This window comes from Scardinius erythrophthalmus, assembly GCF_964197995.2.
Source record: "Scardinius erythrophthalmus genome assembly, chromosome: 9".
In the NCBI taxonomy this organism is placed as follows: Eukaryota; Metazoa; Chordata; class Actinopteri; order Cypriniformes; family Leuciscidae; genus Scardinius; species Scardinius erythrophthalmus.
In genome coordinates, this window is record NC_138229.1 from 42,344,018 (window position 1) to 42,365,515 (window position 21,498).

Genomic DNA, 21,498 nt, shown 5'->3' on the forward strand with positions numbered 1-21,498 from the left:
TGATCCCGTATGAATGGGAGGAAGCGCCTGAGCGCGTTCTCGACCGCTATCATCTCCAAACAGTTTATGTGGAGGCATTTTTCCCGGTCTGACCATAGGCCAAAAGCCGGTTTGCCCTCGAACAGAGCGCCCCAGCCTGAGGTGGAAGCGTCCGTCGAGATAATGTAGCGGTGTGAGATAGCTCCCATTGTCACTCCCCGCTGGTACCAGTCGGCCGCTAACCAGGGCTTCAGAGCTGAAACGCAGCTCTGAGTCACTCTGATGCGAATACCGCCGGAAGCCAATGCTCTGTGAGGCACTCGGGCATTCAGCCAGCATTGTAGCGGGCGCATTCGTAAAAGACCCAGCCGAAGCACTGCTGCGGCTGAGGCCATACAACCCAGTAGCCTCTGAAATGTTTTGAGAGGTACGGTGCTGCCCGGCCGGAGGGACGCGGCCAGGCGTCGAATGCAGCGCGCGCGCTGTGTCGACAGGCGGGCCGTGTACTGATATACCTGACCGTCGAAGGCGAATCTTAAGAATGGCCTGTGACGGGGTATTATCAGGATCTGAAAAGCACGCGTCTTTTAGATCAAGAGATATAAACCAGTCCCTCGAGCGAATTTGCGCGAGAATTTGTCTGGTTGTGAGCATTTTGAACGGTCTTCTCATAAGAGCCTCGTTCAAACGTCTCAGATCCAAAATTGGTCTGAGAGCTCCGTCCTTCTTGGGAACGAGGAAATAACGGCTGTAAAAGCCCGACTCGTTCATGGAAGGGGAAACCGGTTCCATAGCCCTTTTGCACAGAAGTGTAGCTATTTCTGCTCGAAGTAGATGTGCTACTTCCCCATTCACTCTGGTCTCGATACGCGCTTGAAAGCGCGGAGGGCGGCGAGCGAACTGCAGAGTATAGCCCTGTTTTACTGTGCTTAGCACCCGTTCTGATGCGCCTGGAATAGTTTCCCACGCTTTTGCGTGTGCAGCCAGGGGCAGAATGGCCTCCGGGCTCCGATCGCCGCGCATCGCGGGCTCGAGAGCTCGAAACGGAGGGGCGGGCGCGGCGCGCGCGCTCTTGGTGCTTAGATACGGCAGATCGCACGCAGCGATAGCTGGCCGTTTTACACACAGTGTCCCGGTGGCTTTAGACGGGGAACATAAAGTGTGAGGCGCGACGCGCGATGGCGGCGTCGGGGGCGAAAATGTTCGTTAGTATGTGTGAGCGCTCGAGGGCGGGCACAGGAGTTACATTCAGGGGCGGGCGCGGCGCGCGCGCTCTTGGTGGTTAGATACGGCGGATCGCACGTAGCGATAGCTGGCCGTCTTACACACAGTGTCCCGGTGGCTTTGGACGGGGAACATACAGTGTGAGGCGCGAAAATGTAGTTAGTATGTGTGAGCGCTCGAGGGCGGGCACAGGACTCACATTTAAAACATGACCGGTCGTGCGAGGCCGTGTGACAGAGCGGGCAGTGAGTAGGTGTGGGCATGGAGAAGTGGACACGTGACCTACTTTTAACACTAAAGCGGCTTTTGCCTGCATCATGAGAGTGGGCTCTGTGAGAGACACGGGATGTATAGTGCTTGTGTACAGGGGTGAGCACAGAACGTGGGCACATTCACTGTACTAGAAACACATACGGCGTCAACAGTGCAACCAGACATTATGCTCTTTTGACATTTTACTGGGTTGCCGTGAGAACGGCGGATGCGCGCAGGCGAGCGGGTAGATACCGGCTCGTTGACTGCGGGGTAAACAGCTGCAGTAGCCGTGGCAACGGGGACTGACAGAGCGTTAAGCTTCGACGGTGGTCCAGCCGCAGGCCTGCGGGATTTAACCGTCTTTTCTTCTCTCGTGTTTAGACGCTCAAAAAATACTCGAGCACCCTGAGAAGGTGTGGTGCGAGGGGCGAGTTCGCTTTCTGTAAGTAAGAAAGACTGGCCGCGAGCTCGGAGAAGCAAGCAGCATAAATTTTATTTTCCCCGAGAGCTGGGATCGAACGCGGGTCTCTCGCATGAAAGCGTATGATTCTGCCACTGAGCCACAGGGGAAACACATAGGCTTTCAGTTAGCGCGAGCATATAAAAAGCGACCTCATGTGTCGCGTCGGCGTTCGTTTGCAGGCGAGCGTGTGTTTAAAACAGGCTCGTTTACTGCAATAGTAATATTTCCAGTCGCCTGAACTTAAGAGGGGACTGAGAAATGTGTGAGGATTGGCGGTTGTCCAGCCGTAGCGAGACTAACACACTCTCTTCTCTTTTCGCCGGTGAGTGAGGCGCGCACTCTGAACGCTGCTCGTGACCGTCCGCTTTGTCATCCCTTGAACGGCGCAATCTGCGCGGCCCAACGAGGGAGAGAGCGGGCTTGTTTTCTGTATGTAAGAAAAACTGGCCGCGAGCTCGGAGAAGCGAACAGCATAAACTTTAACTGCCGCGAGAGCGGGGACCGAACCCCGGTCTCTGGCTTGACAGTCTTCTAGGATTCCGCCACTGAGCCACAGGGGAGAATACATTAGTATCATGTCTTGTGACGGCGTTTGATTGCAGGCGAGCGTGTATTTATAACAGGCTCGTATACTGCAATAGTAACAATTCCGGTCGCCTGAACTTAAGAGGGGACTGAGAAATGTGTGAGAATGGAGGTTATAGTCCAGGCCACGGCGGGACGAAAACACTCTGTTCCCCTTTCACCAGTGACGCGCGAGGACGGAGTAGCTTTCTTGTAACGTAAAGAGAGCTCAGACCGTCCGCTCCTGCCATCCCTTGTGAGCGGCGCAGTTTGCGCGGCTCGAACAGAGGGAGAGGAAACTCGCTCCGAGACCGTCCGCTCCTGCCATCCCTCGTGAGCGGCGTATTGCACGGCTCGAACAGAGGGAGAGGAAACTTGCTCCGAGACCGTCCGCTTCTGCCATCCCTCGTGAGCGGCTTAGTTTGCGCGGCTCGAACAGAGGGAGAGGAAACTCGCTCCGAGACCGTCCGCTTCTGCCATCCCTCGTGAGCGGCTTAGTTTGCGCGGCTCGAACAGAGGGAGAGGAAACTCGCTCCGAGACCGTCCGCTTCTGCCATCCCTTGTGAGCGGCGTATTGCACGGCTCGAACAGAGGGAGAGTACTGGTATCTATCACATTCGCCTCATCTCCTGACGCGGCGGCGGCGCGGGCAGAGCCGGCGGTTGAGCGGCCGGGAGGGAGAGGGCGAGAGAGAGCTCGAGGGAGAGGTTCCGGCGAGCTCCTCAGTCACAACAGTCTCCGGTGGTCGCTGCGAGCGGCGCTTCTTATTGCGCGGCCCGGCAGGGACAGGCGGAGCGACAGCTTGGTCGAAAGCTTCAAGTCGAGCCCGCAGGGTCGACATTGAAAACTCTTCGCACTCGGAGAGTGCGGTGGCGGTGTGCCCGCGGCCCAGGCGGAAAGCGCAGAGAGGTGGCGGTCTCCGTAGCTGAGCGGGGCGCGGCACGAGCCGCAAAAACGAGGCGTTTTTACAAAAACGCCTCGTGCTCTTTTAGAGTACACACAGAAACAGTAATAATGTAAAGGATATGTCGCCGGATAGCGTAGCAGGCACGGATGGCTGAAGGCGGCGAAGATGGCCGGCTTCCTCAGGCGCTGTCCTAAGCTTGCCGGTCGCTGGTTTCAACGGCGGCGGCTCTCAAGATCCAGCGATGCGAAGAGCGTCGCTGAAGACAAGAAAATCAGAATTTTAGCCTGTGAGCGCTGAATATATACACGCTGGCCACACCCATTCTGACGGTTAGAAGGGTGTGGAGGGCGCGAAGCGCCCTCATTGGTTGCCGCGTTCAGAGCGCTCACCGATAGGCTTAAGCAGTTGCAGCCGAGCAGCCAATGAGCACGCTTATATAGCCTGCCTAGGTCTGTCGGCTGCTGCACTGCGTTGACAATGAATACAAAATTAAGGATAATTTTTTGGCTTCAGATCTCGAAGAAAGAAGACTTTCCCGATGCGTAAGCTACTTACGCAATACGAGAGAACCTCTCGTAAGAGAACACTCGCTTCATCTGCATGAGCACTAACTGACCTCAGGCAAGTACTGGATAAGTACACCGCAATTTTAACCCTTTTTGGCAAGATATATGCTAACATATATTAATACGTAATAATTTAGCTTGAGCCTGCTTGACAACGCTTAAAATCTTAGTTTTAAAAGGTGATTTAAAACATAATTGATGTAAATGTAAAAGCAACAGATCATTTGCACACACTGAAAAGAACAACCAATCTTAAAAATAAAATTTATTAGCATCTCTCTAATATGTGTATAAATAAAAACATTTATAAGAAATAATGCATATACGCAGTATGAGCTGAACAATAACTGGATTATATGTGATACAAAGAAGAGGCTCGCTAACCTCAGTTTCTCTCCTTCTTTGTAACATATTCAGTTTCTTAGTATATGTCTGTGAGAATGTACCTCAAAATTCAAACTTTTCAAACAATATGCATACCAAGAAGTTTCAACACTACATTCGGTCATAAAGAAAAGAACAAAAGAAAAACGAACGACAGAAGTTTAACAGCGACAATGGAAAGAAAAAAACAGTTTTGGCAGTTTTACAATTTTCAGTTAAGAGAGAACTTTGCAAAACAGCTTCAACATTAACGACTTAAAAACAGTGACAAAAACGTGAACATAAGTAACTGATGTGTAACTGATAAGTGCCTCGCTGTGACGATCACATCCAGGGATGAGCAGCTTCAGTCCTGAGAGGATCTCACACACACACACACACACGATCGAGGGCTTCAGGATTAATAGCTACAGGAATCATCAGGGTTCGAGTTAAAGGATTAGTTCACTTCAGAATTAAAATTTCCAGATAATTTACTCTCCCCCACGTCATCCAAGATGTTCATGTCTTTCTTTCTTCAGTGGAAAAGAATTGAAGGTTTTTGAGGAAAACATTCCAGGATGTTTCTCCATATAGTGACTTCAATGGGGTCCAACGGGTTGAAGGTCCAGATGTGAGTTTCAGTGCAGCTTCAAAGTCTCGACACGATCCCAGCCGAGGAATAAGAGTCTTATCTAGACAAACCAGCGGACATTTTATAAAAAAAATTAACATTTATATACTTTTAACCACAAATGCTGGTCTTGCACGTCCACGACTTCAAGCATTTGTTCAAAAAAGGCGAAAACCATCTCATTTTCTCCAACTTCAAAATCGTGCGACATCATTGTTTTACCTTTTATCATTTTTTTTTTTTTTTTTTTGTAAAGGGCGTTTGACTCGGTCTTTGCACGTTGACTTTGTAAACACTATGTCGGTTCTTACACCTACATCACGCTTGACCTTTAAACGTGATTATGTAATGTGTGGCGCATCACAGCTAGTGTAAGACCAGCATTTGTGGTTAAAAAGTATATAAATGTTTATGTTTTTTATAAAATGTCTGCTGGTTTGTCTAGATAAGACTCTTATTCCTCGGCTGGATCGTGTCGAGACTTTGAAGCTGCACTGAAACTCACATTTGGACCTTCGACCCGTTGGACCCCATTGAAGACACTATATGGAGAAAAATCCTGGAATGTTTTCCTCAAAAACCTTTTCCTTGTCCAAAGAAAGACAAACATCTTAAATGCCGTGGGTGTGAATAAATCATCAGGAAATATTAATTCTGAAGTGAACTCCTCCTCTAACTCTGCCTACGGGATTCATCCTACAGCACATCGGACCAATACACTTGCTGTTTTTCTTAGTTTTAAATATCAGATAATAAACAGCACTGTTAAAATGATCAAAGTGAACCGGTTCTATCTTACACTTTAGAATAAAACCTTTGCATAATGAAGTGGTAAAATAAGATATATTTCATATTGCTAACAACATCTGTCAGTATATGCATGAGACTGGACCTTCACTGTACCGTCGTGATCAAGATCACTGTAACATCATCGGGATCTCGTCTGCCATTCACAACATGATGCTTTTGGTCATGCTTTCAACACAAACACAGTGGTTTAAATAAACGGAAAAACACGCGAAACATGAACACATGTTATATTGCACACTGTAAACACAATCAAAGCTTCAAAAACACGAAAAACGGGACCTTTAAGAGTTTTCGTCAAAGAGCTGTTTAGTCTTGTATCTGCTGTGAGTTTATAGTCTAGTTAACTGTCCAGTCTTAGTTTAGTGTCGTTAGTCTTTATTTTCCCTACACGTGTTGTTTGCCCCCTTGTGGGTTTTGTTTTCCCCGTTTTTCCTGTCATTAATAAACCTTGTTAATTGCATACTGTCTGTGTTTGGGTTCATCACCGAGAGTCTGACAGATGTATGTCATGACTGACCGTTGTGTGAAAGGCCTTGTATCCGAAGGCAACGCGTTATATACAAAGACATATTCATGGATAGATACATTCATAAGACTTTAAATAATTCATTGAAATTTAATTTAAAAATATCTTTTAAAGATATAATTAAAACCTTTTAAGATTATACTTTGAAATTAAATTCAACACAACAATCACGTCACATCCTGATCACTGAACGCACACACTCACTCACTCACTCACTCCTGGCTCAGAGACTGACAAACGATGCTGTGAGAGACCTTCAGGAAAAACACACTTTTATATTTAACTTATTGCAATCCCCACTCACATGGTGTATGGACATCTATATGACAGAAATTTGAATTTAATTTAAAAATTTTAAGATTATGCTTTGAAATAAATTTAGCACAACATTCACAATGTCTCATATCCTGATCACTGAACACACACTCTGGCTCAGAGACTGTCAAACGCTGGTGTGAGAGGGAAACACTCTGAGATTTTATATTTAACTTATTGCATTTTTGTGAACCCATTCATATGTTGTATGTTAGGAGCTTCTTCAAATTTATCTAAACTAAAATAATTGGTTCAGTAGATTTTCAATGCGCTCAGGAATGTGGAGGGAGGGAGATCTATGCTGATGCCTGTGACACACATCCTGATCTACACACATCCTGATCTACACACATCCTGATCTACACACATCCTGATCCATATATCTATAACCCACCATTATATCAAAGTTAAAATTTTCATCAATGGAAGGCCTATACTCACAAGGTCATAAATAATCCCATTAACCAATTAATCAATGGTCATAGGTCATTTCCACCCCCGAAGGATACAAGGTCAAAGGTGACACTGTCATCGAGAGGGTAAGGTCACCACTAGGGCAAGGTCAGGGCAAGGTCAAGAGGACAAACCAGGTCAAAAGATCAATCCATTAGAGGGCCATCAATCATTTTTGACATAAGGAATATCCTAATAATACTCATGTCCATCACGAGAAGCCTGGCATACCTGCACTCTTGTCTAGGGCTGGGCGAAATATATCGCATGACATTGTTTTGCGCATCTCGTCAGTAAAGCCGGTTCCTTGATTAGTAGTAAATCGCCATCACCTGCGTTCAGATGAAGCAGCATTTACTACACAGAGCCGTAGTTCACTGACAAGCTGAGCCATATCGCATTAATTATCGCGGACGTATCGCCTGAAAGCAGGTGATGGCGATTTACTACTAATCAAGGAACCGGCTTTACTGATGAGATGCGCATAACAATGTCATGCGATATATTTCGCCCAGCCCTAAATCAGACACTCTACCAACATGTACAACATAAGTTAACTGACTGTAAGAGCTAATGCACATCTGTGTTTGTGCTGCACAGAACACACACACACACACACACACACACACACACACACACACCAGCATCTGCAGTCTCACTGTATGAGGACAATCCACATGATCTTCATCTCCAGAGCTGCTCTTCAGAGTCACTTCACAAGTTTTTCCTAGTTTCATCTGAGGAAAACTACTGTCAAACACACACTGAAACTGACTGATTACATTTTAAAAGACAGTTTTAATTCATTTCAAAAGACACCATATTTGATGATATTTGTATTAAATCATAAAACATAGAATCCAGAAAAAATATAATAAAAATCACTCTTTAGGGAAAAATAAAACAAAGTTGGGCCCTAAATTAAAAGGTAGGTTACTCTGTGGAGTTTAATTGTGAACAATCAAATTATGATGATATTTTAGGCCATATCGCACAGCTCTATCTCTGAATCATGAATCATCTGTGTCCTAATACAAAACAAAAGGATTGAATGTATAATAAATACAGACCTCAGGATGTCAGTCATTTACAATATCCAGCATCTTAGATAATAGTCCAGAAACAGGGAATATAACAGATGCACTGTTGAAATGTCTATTTAAGAGGTTTTAAACAGGATTTAGAGATATACAGTATGTGGGATAATATCCCGTTCCAGTGCAGTCGGTGTCTGTGTGCAACTGTTCAGCTGTTCCAAACCCTCCTGTAAAACACACGAAGAAGAGGAAAACGAAAGTAATGTCAATTTAGCACAATGCGTACCAAATATAATAACACTCGCGGCCATTTATATGTTTAATCCACAATCCATCGAGACCAGCAAGAGATTCTGAGAACGACGCGCGCGGACTGACAACAAGCGTTACTGAGTTTAAAATACTGATCAATTCTCTTCTTAGTGGACAAGACTGCAAGTAAGTTTAATACATTCTCCATTAAAGTAATTTGTAATTATTAGGAAGTTCATATTGTATATTAAGCGTGATTTAAATGTGAAGTTACAGAAGGCTGTTCTTCTGCTACTCCGAACAGACGAAGAATCTGCCAGAAATTACTTCTTTTGAAGTTAAAACACAAACAGTTTTATTGATAAAGGGTTATTGAAAACAAATATGTTTTTGAAAGTTTTCTCCCATTTCCTCGATTTAGGCTGTTGTTTTTGTGATGTGAAATCGAAAGTATTTTTGAAGCAGACATTTACAGTAGACAGACAGATGAAGCCTAACGTCAATGAACAACAATCGGCTGTTATTAAACTGAATATATCAGTTCATATAGCAGTTATAGTAGTTATACAGTATGTCTATAATAATTCTGGTTACTTTTACGTAATTATTTATTTTAGGATCATTTGAAAGTAATGAAATCAACCATCATTGTGAACTTGAAGTAATGATTAAATGACAAACGATTCAACAATTAATAAAGATTGGGTAAATATGATTGTAAAATGATATTATCCTGTAATAGAGAATATAACAAATTGGGTTCAGTTTTCCCAGCACAATGTACATTTCTGTTCCCCAATGAATTCATATTTAGAGTCAGTTAAACTCATTAAACAATCAGAAATGATTAAGACCATTCGGTTATTTTACATGGCAATATATTTGTTTTTAACTCACTTTATTTTATAGATTGTTTTTGCTGTTGCTGTTGCTGATGATAACTCCGCATTCTTCATTATTGTCTTAAATAAGATGTTCTTCATCTGTGTAAAATGGTGTCATTTCCAGGTGATGCTGAAGGATTGAGTGTTTCCAGAAAGCAGTGCTGATCAGTTTTCAGTGTCAGTTTAGCTGCAGTATGTCAGAGGAAAGAGGAAAGGACTCTCTCTCTCAGAGGAGTCTCTCAGAGAAACACAGGTAAGACGGCGTCTGTTTTCATCAGTTTAAACTCGACTGGACTTTGTGTTTCCCTGTCAATAACACAACTTTAAGCATTGTTTTATATTTGCAAATGCTTTACACAACTTCACTTTTGAACTTCTTAAATTAACACTGACATTGTCTATAAAGCCCTGTTTGCTCTATAGAAAATATCACAGTTAATAATTTGTTAATAACCTTCTAGACGCTGAATTAATCCAAATAAATTGCTTTAGTTTTTAGATAAAAAAAATTACTGATAGACATTAGAAAACAACTATACACTTAATTTAATACAAGTATGCTAACAAAACTGTGTCGCACAGACATTTCTACTCTCTTTTCTGTCAATAAACAAAAACTTGACATGTTCTCTTAAAGGAACACGCCGACTTTTTGGGACTTTAGCTTATTCACCGTATCCCCCAGAGTTAGATAAGTCCATACACACCTTTTTCATTTCCGTGTGTGCCGTAACTCTGTTTGACGCACCCACCGCTAGCCTAGCTTAGCACAAAGACTGGAGGTAAACGGCTCCAGCTAGCATACTGCTCCCAATAAGTGACAAAATAACACCAACATTTTCCTATTTACATGTTGTGATTTGTATAGTCACAGCGAGTACGAATAACAAGGTCATATGAGACACAACCATCTTCTACCCGTATACACACTGGGAACTATATTCTCAGAAGCGAAGCACTGCTACTTCTGCGGAGTGATTTACTCCAATTCTGAGCGAACTCTCTGCTCCTCACCACAGGGCTTCTCCAGTGCTGTGAGCAAATCACTCCGCAGGAGTAGCAGTGCTTCGCCTTCTGAGAATATGTGTCCATGTTATCTGTACACGCTGTGACTATACAAATCACAACATGTAAATAGGAAAATGTTGGCGTTATTTTGTCACTTATTGGAGCAGTCGGGTCAAATTTTTTTTTTTTTTTTTTTTTTTTTTTTTTTTTTTACAGATTGGGCTTTGGTCGGACTCTGGCTCATTGAGCTTTTCTCCTTTCGTCGTGCCCATGATATATGTGCAGAGCGCAGGCTACTATATGAAATATTGTTACATTGATATTATAAATATGCAACGCAATATGCGATCACGTGAGTAACGCGACGCGCGTGGTGACAGTTGACCATGCAGAGCATCAGAGAAGTTGGAGCGTAAGGAGTTACTAAAAGTTCCCAATGCTTCAGGAAAAGCTGCATTTTGAAAGAGTTTTGATTTGATTACCGAGCCTGAAGCCTTCAACAGTGGATGCTATTCTTTTTTTTTCACAACGATCGCGAGTAAGCAGTGAATGAGCTTTTCTTAATTTTTTTTTCTTTATTGTATTTTTATTATTATTTAACGTTAGCCAGTTGGCGAAGAGTTCTTTGAAACGTTGTTCCTCAGTAAAGTTACTTGACATCAAAAAAAAGGTAGGCCGTAAATCTTTATTTACTGCTGGATCACATTTGGCTATATAATATTCTCTACTGCATGCTTATGCTTCTCTGTAATGGACAGTCTTAATATTTGTGGGCATAATTGTCGGTGGTGGTAGTTATGTTTGAGGCCTATAATAAAATATTACCTAGTAGCGTGTGTTTGTATGTGTGTGCGTCTAGCAGAGACAGCGGCAGCGCGCATCAGAGAAAGCTCAAAGTGATATTGATGTTGGTCTTGGGTCGGGTTCGGGCTGAAAAATTGCAGAAGTTTTCGGGCTGGGGCCGGATTAGGGCCAGGGATTACACCACGGGCCAGGTCTCGGTTAGGGCTGGATGTTTTGCCCCGGGCAGGGCTCTAGGCAGTATGCTAGCTGTAGCCGTTTACCTCCAGTCTTTGTGCTAAGCTAGGCTAGCGGTGGGTGCGTCAGACACAGTTACGGCACACACAGAGATGAAAATGGTATGTATGGATTTATCTAACTCTGGGGGATACGGTGAATAAGCTAAAGTCCCCAAAAGTCGGCGTGTTCCTTTAAATTATAATTCTCAACATATTTAATCTCACTCATGTATATTAAAGAAATTGTTAAACTAATGTGAGCCAGTAAATAAAATGATTGTTAACTATAAAACTGGTGATTATGTGAGTGTGTGTATTTCTGTGGAGGATTAGATAAAGACACAGATGTGTTTCACACACAGTTGATCCTCCTTTACTAAAGTGTTTTCTCTCTCTCTCTGTTCTTTGTGTCATCAGTGTAAGATCAGGCTCACATGTGTCCAGCTCTGTGTCTCTGAAGAGTGATCAGTCTAAAGGTTATCCACTAAACTTCAGAGAGAAAACACCATCATCTAATAAAAGGTATTTTGTGTTACTGATTTTTTGTCACACATTGACTGTGTTTAAAAGTTGTATCAGTGAATACCAATCATGAAACATGTTTAGATTAAGTATTCACAGTTAATGCTTATTTCTCTTTCTGTAAAATATCAGTTAGTATTTTATTTGACTAATTTGATTACAGGCTTCAACATGAGACATTAGACTCAGACGTTCAGACTCACAGGAACCACGCGAATTTCAAAGACAATCTTCTAGGAATCTTCCAAGTAGGAAAACACATTTTTATAAATGTTTAATGTTTCTAACAAACAAATATGTTATTGAACAAAGACATTTAATAAAAATGTTCTTGATCACTTATTTTTTCCTTTTAAACACATTTTAGTTCAACAAGGTTAGCATGTTAGTCTTGTAACTGGATTTTTTTTATGTACATGTATTATAATTATTGAATAAATAGTGTTGACCAAATGTAGATGTACAATTTGGCTTAAATTGTGTTATTCTTTTTCTCTTACTTTTGTGTGTAGGGTCTTGAGAGCAAAATAATCACATTTCTGAAGAAGCTGGAGAAGTTAAAGAAAATATTACAAAAAGAGAACGCACAACACTTTGTGAAGGACTTTAATGAGAACAGATCCAGTATCAAATCAGCAGCTCTTGATCTCACACTACATTACCTGAGAGAGATGAAGCAAGATGAAGCTGCTGATGCTCTAGAAGGTAAGAGACTCATGATCATCTGTCAGATTGTATCTTATAAATGTAGGAGAGAAAATGAAGACTAAAACTATCTATTGTCTGTTCCTGTGTTTAGACGAGCTGTTCCTTATTCCTCAGCTGAAATGTGGCCTAAAGAAGAAGTATCAATGTGTGTTTGAAGGAATTGCGAAGCAAGGTGACTCCACACTTCTGAATAACATCTACACAGATCTCTATATCACTCAGGGCGGCAGTGAACAGGTCAATACTGAACATGAGGTGAGACAGATTGAAGTTGCTTCCAGGCGTCATGAAGCACAAGAGATACAGGTTGATTGCACAAATTAGTTTGAAGCACCTGAACAAGACGAGGAGATCCGAACTGTACTGACAAAAGGAGTCGCTGGCATCGGGAAATCAGTCTCTGTGCAAAAGTTTGTTCTGGACTGGGCTGAAGGAAAAGAAAATCAAGATATCAGCTTCATATTTCCTCTTCCATTCAGAGAGATGAACTTAAAGGAGAAAGAAAAACTAAGTTTGATGGACCTTATAACTCAATTTTTCCCAGAGACAAAAGGACTGAACCTTACAAGAAGGAATCAGTTCAAAGTGCTGTTCATCCTTGATGGACTGGACGAATGTCGCCTTCCTCTGAAGTTTGATTGTAATGAGACGTGTTGTGATGTATCGTCACCAGCCTCTCTGGATGTTCTCCTAACGAACCTCATGAAGGGAAATCTGCTTCCTTCTGCTCTCATCTGGATCACCACCAGACCAGCAGCTGCCAGTAAGATTCCTCCTGACTGTATCGACCGGCTGACAGAGATACGAGGATTCAGTGACGCACAAAAGCAAGAGTACTTCAAAAAGAGATTCACTGATCAGAATCAGGCCAACACAATCCTAGATCACATTAAACAATCAAAGAGTCTCTTTATCATGTGCCACATCCCAGTCTTCTGCTGGATTACAGCCACTGTTCTCCAGAACATTCTGGAGGAGAAAAGAAATAATGATGTGTAAAACACTCAGCCTGATGGGATCTCTAAAACACTGCAAGAATCAAACACTGAAGACACTCCCAAGACTCTGACACAAATGTACACACACTTTCTCCGCTTTCAGATCCAGCAGAGCCGCCGAAAGTATGATGGAGAATACACACCAGATGTTTACTGGGATAAAGACGCCATCCTTTCACTGGGGAAACTGGCATTTCATCAGCTGGAAAGAAGCAACCTGATCTTCTATGACACAGACCTGGAAGCCTGTGGTATTGACGTCTATAAGGCATCAGTGTACTCAGGCATGTGTACCCAGATCTTTAAGGAGGAAACAGGGATCGTTCTTGGTACCATGTACTGCTTTGTTCACTTGAGCATTCAAGAGTTTATTGCAGCCCTTTATGCACATCTGTTTCTAGACATCAACAAGACAAGTGTGTTTGATCATGAGTCTACAGAACAGGAAAACAGAAATGAAACCATGATTGATTTTCTCAAGACTGCAGTGGACAAGGCGCTCGAGAGTGACAATGGACACCTGGACCTTTTCCTTCGCTTCCTCCTCGGTCTGTCACTCCAGTCCAATCGACGACTCTTACGAGGTCTGTTGATACAGCAAGACGGCAATGACCAGAGCAACAAGGAAATAGTTCAGTACATCAAGCAGAAATTAGAAGATAATCTTCCTGTAGAGAGATCCATCAATCTGTTCTACTGTCTGAATGAACTGAACGACCAAACTCTGGTGAAAGAGATTCAGACCCACCTTAGCAAAGGAAGTCTCTCATCTGGTGACCTTTCACCTGCCCAGTGGTCTGCTTTAGCCTTTGTGTTGTTGACATCAGAGGAAGAGCTGGAGGAGTTTGAGCTTCAGAAATTCAAGAAATCAGACGAGTGTCTCATTAGATTATCGGCAGTCATCAAAACCTCCAGAAGAGCCCTGTAAGTCTTTTAATATATTTTTCTCATGTTTAGCTCTCATCTGAAAAATGCATTTATCTACATTAGTCTATAGTGATTCCCCATCATAAACATGAACCTATACCTATAAAGCTTGTGTGTGTGTGTGTGTGTGTGTGAGTGTGTGTGTGTGTGTGTGTGTGTGTGGAGACAGTATTTTGGTACAGATGTTATTTATATTGCCAAAAAGTAAGATGAAATTCTGGAAGGTTATAATATAAAACATTGACAATTTTATAAAACAGGAATAAAAAATAAAGTACATATATATTACCACATCATATATTAGTTGTCTCTCTGTTTCTCCCAGTAATTAGATATTTTAAATGCTTATTTCTATGAGTAATTCTGTAGTTTTATGTAATAATAATGTAATGCAATATGTAGATCGAGAGATTTACAAATAAACATTTATCAAAAGCCTGTTGATTTTAAGATGTTTTTTCTACAAAACAGTTAAATTTTATCGTTCAAAATGTCTTTTTTTCATAAAATATTTTTCAATTTTCTAATTTAGTAATTAAGTAAAATAACTATAAATTTCACTTCAGCAATTGTTATGGATGCTTTTTTACTATCTTTAAATTAATTATATATCACCCATTGGCCACCCTGCTCTCTAAGATATCAGCATCAGCCATCGGTTTACCTTAGTCTTGAAATATTAAAAACAAATCAAATTTCTTAGGTTCTTAGTTTTAAGTAATCTTAGCTTTACTTAAATCATTAAAGATTTTATGTCAAAAAGACATGTACATGTGAATTTTTAGAATTATAGTGAAAGGCCTTTAACTTGCCATAAAAGTGTGAACTGTCTCATATAATGGTGTCGGTGCAGTCAAGTCAATAATATTGTTGAATATTAAGTGTCCCCAACTAAGCAAGACAGAGGCAACAGTGGCAAGAACCTAAACTCCATCAGGTCACTTAAATAGAGAAAAAATCCTATAGCTATAAAAGCTTTACACAAATATTTTTTCAAACATGCTTCATTTTATCTAGGAAATTTGTCACTGAATAAAAAACACTAATGTACTGGAAATGGTAGTTTTTGAAGATGATTTTAACTCAGCCTCTTTGCTGTATGTGCTGTTTATGTAAAAAATAAATGGAAAATGTATTTAACCTGTTAAGCCTCACCAGTGCGTCGGCGCACTGAAGCGTTTTTTTTATTATTTAGTTCAAATTTACTATCAGATTTAATGTTATACCTTGACCAACTATACATTAAAAAGATATAAGACTCAAGTTTCAGTTTTTGACCACTATTGTATTCTGAGAAACTTATAGTGACAGTTATGTCTTAATTTGTGTCAGGAGTTATGAAATGAAAAAAATGAGTCGATACCTTTAATATGAATTATGCGCGTCAGGCGCTTTCATTCATAAAAAAAACTCTGTGCTGTCGTCATGACAGCGATACACAAAACAACGTCCCTCAGGGCTTTTAGCTAAAAAATGTGCAGACTTGGAGAAATATTGATATATTCTCATAGATTCACATCATATTTCTATAGACAGGAATAATATTTATTGAATTTATACCCAAATGCGTCGATGTAATCATTATGAGCGCTTCTTACTGAGATGTGCTGTGTTTTCAATTCATACCAATAGCCTGAGGACGCTATTATGCACAATATTAGTCCATATATGGAACATGAAGAAGAGCCATGATCATGTGACAGTCCAGGACGTCACTGATACACACAAAGCTAACACAACAGATATCGCTGTAATATGCAGATACAGACGTTTTCGTTTTAAAGACAATAAACATGATTGCAATGATATTTGACTTGCCTGTGTTCTTCAAGCCATGCCAGGTATTTTCATAATAATAGATTATATTTATAATGTAATGCTAATCGATATAGACTTTATCATCGTGCAGAAAACTATAAATAATGTTTTCTGTCTGATTTTTTTTATCTGAAGCCAAATTAGACCACAGAAGATTATTTAAAACACTCGACTTGCGTTATAAAAGTAAGTTTGGAGCACAAACATGGTTTTAATCTCATAAATGGTCGTGTATTGATGGTGTGCTAAGCTAACATGCTAGCTAGCCCAGGTGCACCTGCCACCTGTTATTCTTTTATGATTTTTTTTCTAAAAAGGAATGCTTAGCAGCTACTGAAATGTTTTAGTGTATTTGATACAGTTTCAACAGTTTTTTGTGAAGTGAGAACTTTGATAAAAGAAATTAGGGATTGAAACCCTATGAATAGCCTGTGAATAGCCAGTCGTTAGTAACTATAATGCAGTCAAAAGAAATGCATATTTAGAGCCATAACCAGGCTGGAGAGGTGTGAATGTGTGCAGGGGGAGACTGAGACTGAATGGGGCTCGTTTGCACCACAAAACAATAGAGACAAAAGACTGAATGGATGCTTAGAAGATGACTAAACATCAGTAGCATTTTTAGAGTCTAATCAAAATAAAGTAATTTGACATGATCTTGAAAAACATATAACTAAATACAGAGTTTTAGACTTTAAATATAACATGGTCACACATGTGGCTTTAGCTGCAGTGCATTTCTAGATTGCTACAGTGCCAACTTCAATTGTATTTTCATGAATATGTTTCATAAAAATAAATTTCTAATAACTTTACAAAACATTGAAGCTATTTAAAAAAAAAAAATTCATTATGACAATAATTAATTCTACATTTACAATAAACTACCAGGTGTCAGCTTTCAAATGAGTTTGGGTATGTCATTTCTGGGGATTTTTCAAAAGTGGGGTTGCAGCTTAACAGGTTAATATTTGTATATAGAACATGTATTGTATATGTTCCATCTAATTCTGTGTTGTGACTTATTGTAGGTTAAATGATTGTAACTTAACAGACAGAAGCTGTTCAGGTCTGGCTGCAGTTCTTGGATCAGATACAAATCTGAAAGAGCTGAACATGAACAATAATAATCTGCAGGATTCAGGAGTGAAGCTGCTCTGCACTGGACTGAAGAATATAAAGTGTAAATTGGAGATACTGAGGTAAGTTGAGACACAGGAGTCACATGACTAGAGTGAGGTGCGATGACTGACAGGACGATGCGAGAGAACTTTTGTGAAAAATTCAAAGATCTTTTATTTATTTGTTACAACGTGGGTATACCATATCAATCCTGTCATTGTGCTATTTTATTGTTGTTGTGTTTTTTTCATCGAGTTTTTCATACTTTGATGAGCCAGGACATTTTTTTTAAGTAATTCCGATTGTATTCGTCTGAAAGTAGAATGCCATATACACCCAGGATGACTTGAGGGTGAGTAAATCATCGGCTAATTTTCAAGGGATTATAATATTTAGTGGATAAAGTATTATATATATATATATATATATATATATATATATATATATATATATATATATATATATATTAGGGGTGGCACGGTACATGAAAAAACATCCGAACCGTTCGGTTCGCTTGTCTTGGTTCAGTGCGTGTGTGCGTCGCACGGTTCGACGCATGCGCAATGTAGCCTCGTGCCCGTGCTAATACAATGCTAAATCATAAATCAGATGTATGCAGAATAACATTACATTACGATGTCCAGCAATTGATTTAAATAGTGCACTGGGTTTACTTAGACATTTAATGAGATCTACTCCACTATATGCTGTTTTTTCACGTGAATAAATACATAGATCGACTGCTTCACGTATGTAGGCTACTTCAATGGTCCAGTGGAATAACTTTTGCCAAGCGTGTCAGAGGTTCTGAGTTCTAATCCGCACTCGTATATATTTTTTTATTTTTCATCAAAACCGATTATGTTTATCAGTGGTTGTATATCAAGCAGGGACAGATTTGTGTGAATTTTGTTATGATTTCATCGGAAAGAATAGAGAGTCTCCACAACGGATTGAAGAGCGCGTCCCAGTGTAGACAGTGCAGCGTGTGAGCGAGCCACAAGTGAACACTGTATCAGCGCCACTGATCGCAGCGGCAACGAGCACTTTGATCACTTGATTAAAAAAAAAAAAACACATTTCAGCGCTAGATTGCTTCTTATTTAACAAACGAACAAAAAGAATACTTTGCTAGTTAACTGGAGACGCTTTATTTATTTGTATTGGTACATCTGTGCCGCGAGATGTTTCAAAAGTGGTGGGGTAAATATCGACCCTGGCAAAAAATGGTGGGGAAATGTCCCACTCGCAAATTACGCCTATGATGATGAGACACGAGGAGAAATTGACAAAGAACTGTCCGACACAGTCCACGTAGCTCTCACTACAGATCGATGGACCTCCAGGGCCACTGAAAGTTTCCTCACGGTAACTGCTCACTCGCTCACTATATTTCCTTCGAAATGGGAAATGAGAAGCTGCGTTTTGCAAACACGCCACATTTATGAAATAAATAATTAGATAATTAAGTTATATATCATATGCTGAAGCAAATTTTTGCAGTGTGTTAACCCCCTGAGGTCGACGGTATCGCCGGCGATACCAGCTCGCTTTTTTTTTATCAGTGTAAAAGAAACTCATGAATACTCTGTTGACTTTGATTTTCCATAGGAGTTCTATACATCAATCGATTCTGTGAAATGTGTATTATTTTTGTGTATACTCACAATAAAAACATAGTGTTGTGCTTTTCGACAAATAAAGAAAAATAAACACGAAGCGAGTTCTGCCTTCTCTCTGTCCGTGTAGTCCATTCTGAAACGCGTCCGAAAATGAACCATAACTCAGTGAATACTTCTCACACATACACGTGATATATGTCTTTATGAAGCTTGAAATCTCTTCTTTTAAATGAAGTAATTTATATAAAAAACTAATATTCTCATCTTGTGAAATCTGTATTAAAAGAGAGCGATTCCAGTCGACCTAATTAGAGCTAATTCAAATGTAATGTGACTCCGCCCACGGAGAGCGCACGCTATTCAACGCAAATGGCTGAGGTAATCCGCGCAATCCTGTGAACGCCCCCATCAGCTCGAGAAAACCAAAACACAAGTTTATTCAGAACATTACTTGCTTACACCGTCTTGCAGCGCTGTGAGGAATAATGAGGAATACGAGGAATACGAGCTGAGGAATACTAGTAAGTTTTTCCTTCTCGGGTTTCTGTTTATTGACGAATGAACGGCATGCGCTCTGTTTTTTCTCCATTATGGACGCGAGCTCTAAAAAAAAACACTAAAAGACTTTCAAACTTTCACAGAGACCTCAAAACAAAAAGTACAAATCCTTTCTTTAAAACGAATTTCGTTTTGTATCAATTGTATCTTAATTTTAATAATTTTTTCATTAACAACTTTCCTGGATTTAAAGTAAATAAGCCTATCGTCAACGAATGATGATGTTTTAGCAAACTGTATTGCTATACTGAGATGAGTAAAAATCGACTGAAATATGTTGAAATAAAATGTTGGCTATTTGTATAAGCAACGTAAACTGCAAATTAACATTTATATGCCCTAATATTTCATGAAAACAACTTTACAGTCAGGCGAAATATGAAAGACAACATTTTGTTTAGTAGATTTGGGTACAGTTTTTACTGTAGAATATACTGCCTCGTCAAATAAGCTTTTGTTTAGCAATTTCTATATATAAAATAGACAAATATTTTTGTCAAAAATAAAGTCATCAACTAAGATGTTAGCTGTTCCAATGTTGTCTATATTCAAAGTAATGAATACATAGATAAAATGTAGGCCTATAATCTTTCTTTTTTTTTACAAAGAAAGAGTACACTTGAAATATTGTTGAAATTGTAATTATTGTTGTAATTGTAACCTTTTTAATAAAATAGCACAACATATGTACAAGATAGATGTAAGCAAAATCTTAAATGGTCAATATAAGTCTTCTTCTAAATATCTTTTGTCCAAGCATTGTGGCTCAGCCAGTTTCACACCTGTGTGAATGGCTCATCATTATACAGAGTCATTATGCAGAGTGGGTGGTAATTCAGGTGAAAACCACTCCTCGTTCACGCCCCCTCGCATATTGGCTTTCCAAGCAAAACCTGTTTTACATCAATTTAAATCAATGTATGGTTTTATTTGAACGATAAAGCAAGACTATTTTCACATAATTTTGAAGAAAAAACTATAGGCGACGACATCCATTGGTCAAAAGTCTTATTGACACATATTTACTATGTGTTTTGTGGCCTTATTTCAGAAATTTTAGTTTTTAGTTTTTTCAATATCCACGCATAAACATTATTCTCTCAAAAATTAAAACATGTACATACACGTGGCTCACATATTATGGTAGCCCTGTTTGTGCTTTATAGAGTGAATTTACACCTTTGCCATTAATATGTTTATAAGCAACTGAAAAAAGCACAAATGTCAGGGCATGTCAGAACATCTCAAGGGCCCAGAAAACCGCTCAGACTCCAGAGGGTTAAAGGTTAAAAGAAAAAATAACAACAAGAACCGTACAGAACCGAAAACCGTGACCCTAAAACCGTGATACAAACCGAACCGTGGGTTTTGTGAACCGTGCCACCCCTAATATATATATATATATATATATATATATATATATATATATATATATATAATATATATATATATATATATATTTATGTATAGTCTACTTCTTATAAGTTAACACTTAAATTGTGCTGTTTTTGTTTATAGTAATTTATACTTTAGTGATGTAATCATTACTTGCATACCTAGTGTTGGTTCTGTTAGAGATGGTAAATCTGCCACAGAATGGAGAGCGATATCTGGTAGAAATCACTTCTCTTAATATTTTATGTGACAGGATTAATGTATTTTAGTGCTTTTGAGGGAGCTGTGTATCTTTGATTCTGCTTTCAGCTTTGCAGCTTGTCTCGACTAAACGCTTCCTCTAGTTTATGAGTGTTTTACACCACTGTGAAGGTATTTTGGTCCATTTGTCCCAGTCCTCCTTACAAAGCTGCTTCAGCTCAGTGACATTTGTAGACTTTCCAGCATGAGCTGTGTTTCACGTACTTCCACAGCATTTCAATGGAGTTGAAGTCTGGACTTTAATTAGGCCATTCTCAAACTTAATTTTTCTAATTTTCCGACCATTTTCAGGTTACTTGTTGTGGATC

General features: G+C 40.1%; 1 protein-coding gene and 1 pseudogene across 2 annotated transcripts in view; one reads left to right on the plus strand and one right to left on the minus strand.

The window, feature by feature from the left end:
- Window positions 1-5,205: 5,205 nt before the first annotated feature.
- The window catches only part of prkacbb (protein kinase, cAMP-dependent, catalytic, beta b), a 77,372-nt gene continuing 61,079 nt past the window's right edge, over window positions 5,206-21,498 (minus strand). Inside the window, exon 11 of the transcript XR_014030758.1 lies at window positions 5,206-5,420. The gene's annotated coding sequence lies outside the window, so the exon portion shown is untranslated. The remainder of the gene's footprint in view (window positions 5,421-21,498) is intronic.
- Window positions 8,432-21,498, plus strand: part of LOC308695876 (NACHT, LRR and PYD domains-containing protein 12-like) — a 52,320-nt pseudogene continuing 39,253 nt past the window's right edge. The window contains exons 1-7 of the transcript XR_014032252.1: window positions 8,432-8,534; window positions 9,357-9,485; window positions 11,677-11,781; window positions 11,945-12,029; window positions 12,294-12,486; window positions 12,581-14,411; window positions 17,264-17,434. The product of XR_014032252.1 is annotated as an NACHT, LRR and PYD domains-containing protein 12-like (transcript). The remainder of the gene's footprint in view (window positions 8,535-9,356; window positions 9,486-11,676; window positions 11,782-11,944; window positions 12,030-12,293; window positions 12,487-12,580; window positions 14,412-17,263; window positions 17,435-21,498) is intronic.